The following is a 3,747-nucleotide window of genomic DNA, read 5'->3' as shown; positions in this document are numbered from 1 at the left end:
ATATACAATTAAAAGAAAAGAATAACTTTGATCTATTTTGAGTTGATTTTTGTTAATGGTGAAAAATAGGGGTCCAGTTTTATTTATCTGCATGTGGATATCCAGTTTTTCCAGCACCATTTGCTTAAGAATGTTCTTTTCCTCACTGAATTATCTTTCACCGTTTGTGAAAAGGGTATCACTGCTGAGTATCTACCCAAAGGATAGGAATACACTCAGTTGGAAAAACATTTGTACATTCATGTTTATTGCAGTGTTATTCACAATTCCTAGGACATGAAATCAACTCAAATGTCCAAAAACAGATAAATAGATTGAAAATCTGTGGAATATATGCACTATGGAATATTACTCAGCCATGAAAAAATGAGATCTTGGCATTTGGTAGATAACGGACAAATATGGAAATATTTAATGCTTAGTGAAGCAAGTCAGACTACAAAAGAGAGGCATTATATATCCTCATTTAATATATACTGAATGTATACACCCTATGAAAGAAAATGAAGGGGATATATAAATGTGGAGAGGAACTCTGGGTACTAGAGACAGTGTGGGAGGAGAGTGGACAATAAGGGCCAGGAGGGAGGGAATCAGTGGAAAAATAAAACATTTAACAGACGTAAAAAGGGAAAACTATCTGTTGATGTTAATGTGTATGATAATATCTTTGACTGGACTAATCTGCAGTATATTCATGCTGGGAAAGTTCATTTTGTATGCTGTAAAGATGTACAGTGATTAAATACAAAAAAGGAAGAAGAAAAAAGAGAATATATAAAGATAGGGGGAGAAAAAGAACAAAGTAGATAGAACTCACATGTACTAAAACATTTAAGAAAAGCATATTTGGGACCAGCAGATGGCATAATGGTTATGTTGTAGTACATCCACATGGCTGACCATGGTTTGAGTCCCAGACCTGGTGAAATGAAACTCACGCTGGGCACGTGTGCATGCTTGCCCAAAACCTGAGAGGAGAATGGAGGAAAAGGGATTGTGGTGTGTCCATCTACTCTGGGGTGGGGTGGGGGGTAATTTTTACTTTCTGTCTGTCCCTGTATCTTCCATGAGCACACATACCCTATAGCAAAAAAATCTCTCTTGAAAAAAGAAAAAAGAAAAGTGTATTGAAGGATTTATGAGAACTAGCGTCATATTTTGATCAGTTTGATGAAAACAAGAGTAAGACTATTTTACAACATGAATTCAAAGATTGCTAATAAAATAGAACTAAGGAAATAATGCCAAATAACATGTGAAAGTCCAAGAAAGAATGAAAAACAAAAGCTGGGACAGAAAAGTTAGGGTAGTTTGTTGTATAAGAGCTACAGTGTTGAAATTTAGAAAACATTTAAAAATATTCTTGACTTCTGACAGAAGTCTTTAATGATGTATGGGAAAATATTAGGTGACAACAATCTTGAAATAAGGTGCTAATAATATTTAAAAAATGAAATTCTTTAGGATGAGAGGGTCCCTTGACATAGGTGAATGCCCTTTCTAAATTGCCTTTTTCTCTTAGTAATCCTGTTGCAACTGATCTCATGAATAGTTTTTGGATGACATCCACAGCACAGTGGTATGTCATAAATCAGAAGGAAATGACCATTGAACTTTAAATTATAAAATATGCTATGAGGAAGGTAAGGAGAATACTTTAGATTAGAGAGTGTATTTTTCTGTTCAGGACCATGCTGGGATATGTGAGCACAATACATCCAAATGAACCTTGAGTGCCCACACTCAGTGGAGGTGGGAAAAGATAAGATGACAGTTGGAATGAAGCAACTTATCTTTATTATGTGGGTAGTCCCACCTTCCTCCTCATAAGGAAATGTGCCAAATTTATACCAAGTTAAGACTTCAACTGGAGGCTTCCAAATGAAAAAGAGGTTGATGGGCTTCTTGTCAGTTGACATTGAGCCATAAGAGGAGGATGAGAGAGGACACATGACAAATTTCAACAGTTGAGATAGTATTACAGAGAACATTTGCAGAGGAGTAGGCTAAAACTCTCTAAAAGATACTTTCACTGTATTTTTATAAGTCTCAAAACAGTATGATTATCTATGAGGAATATAATTTGTCATTGTAATGTGGTGTGATAAAACTTTGAACTATCGCTTGTGGCATGTATAAGTACAGATTTTTTAATTTGAAAAAAAAAAAAACCCTGAAAAATACACCATAAATGGCAACACACTTTGTAATATGCAAAATATTTCTTTCTGTCATAAAATGTGCTAATTTAAAAGCCATAAAACTAAATTGATAAACTTGAAACTAAACAGTGTATATTCAAAGATTTTGTTTCTATGCAAAGTACATAAAACAAAATGAAAACATGAATATAGTATATATCTTTTATACTTTGTGTTGTTATAAAAAAGTTATTGAAATATGTTATTTTAATTTTATTGCATTTTCTGCCATTGCAACAAAAGTTCCCTTTGTTAGGGAATGAAAGCTTATGTTTTGTTCTATTAAAGTATAGTCTAATTAAGATCATTGTTCCCACATTCTAAGAACATTTAAATTTTAATTGTGACATTGTCTAGGGACTCATAATTTTAATATTCAAGTTCTAACTATCCCTGTGCTATAATGCTTCCCGACTATTACTATACTGGTTAACATACACACACACACACTCACACACACACACACACTCACACACACACACACTCACACACATACACATGGGACAATGCATTTGTAGAATATCTCTTGAATTTCAGTGACAGAACCTAGTATGTTTTAAGAGGAATATTTTTCAAATATCTGAAATACTTTTTAAATATTTTTTTAATTTTATTTATTATCATTTTTTAATTTGACCACACACACGCACACACACACATACACAGAAAGAGAGAGAGAGAGAGGGAGAGAGAGAAAGAGAGAGAGAGAGAAAGAAGAAAGAAAGGAGGAAAGTGAGAAAGCAAGTCATCAGGTCTGGGACTTGAACTGTAGTTGGCCATATGGGAGTCCAGCACCTCAACTGCAACACCATCTTCTGACCCCAAGTTCTGGAACAGTTTTTATTCTTTGCTTTACATTTACTCCTCACAAGACAATAGTATTATGAGGAATATCTAACATTCATTCCTATTTTCTGTTGTGTTGTCTCCTGTTTTGCTGGATCCAGTATCCTGGACTGAATTCCCTAGAATCCCTTGCTAGTAAGGCTGACTCTAGGTTCCAAAGTGAAATTAGTTATTACATATTTGATGAACTTAGGAAGTTGTTAGGAAAATAGGAAATATTATTTTTCCTCTAGTATGATAGATTTTTGTTTGAACTTCAAGAAATGACATTTTAGAAAACTTTTTATTGAGATACAACATGTATCCTATAAAGTAGAATAATATTATGTTCAGTTTGACAAATACTTGCCTACGTATGTATCTGTGTAATGAACATTCTGATAAAGACCCACAAGTTTTATTTACCTAAGAAGTTTCCTTCAAGTCTCTTATAAGTCAATACCCACCTTCCAACCTCAGAAATAACCGTTATTCTGATTTCTAACATCTTAGATAAGCTTTGCTTCTTTTTGGAATTCACATAAATTGACTCATGGTTATCTATGATTTTTTTGTCTGGTTTCTTTTACTCAATGTACTTTTTGCAAGATTATCCATGTTGTTGCATGTGGCAATATTTCATTCTTTTTAAATATTTATTTTTATTCACATTTTATTACTGTACATCTTTACAGTGTACAACTTGGTTTACTTTTTT

This window comes from Tupaia chinensis, unplaced genomic scaffold (genome assembly GCF_000334495.1).
Source record: "Tupaia chinensis unplaced genomic scaffold, TupChi_1.0 Scaffold000244_1, whole genome shotgun sequence".
Taxonomy (NCBI): Eukaryota; Metazoa; Chordata; class Mammalia; order Scandentia; family Tupaiidae; genus Tupaia; species Tupaia belangeri.
Note: the sequence above shows the minus strand (reverse complement) of the source record.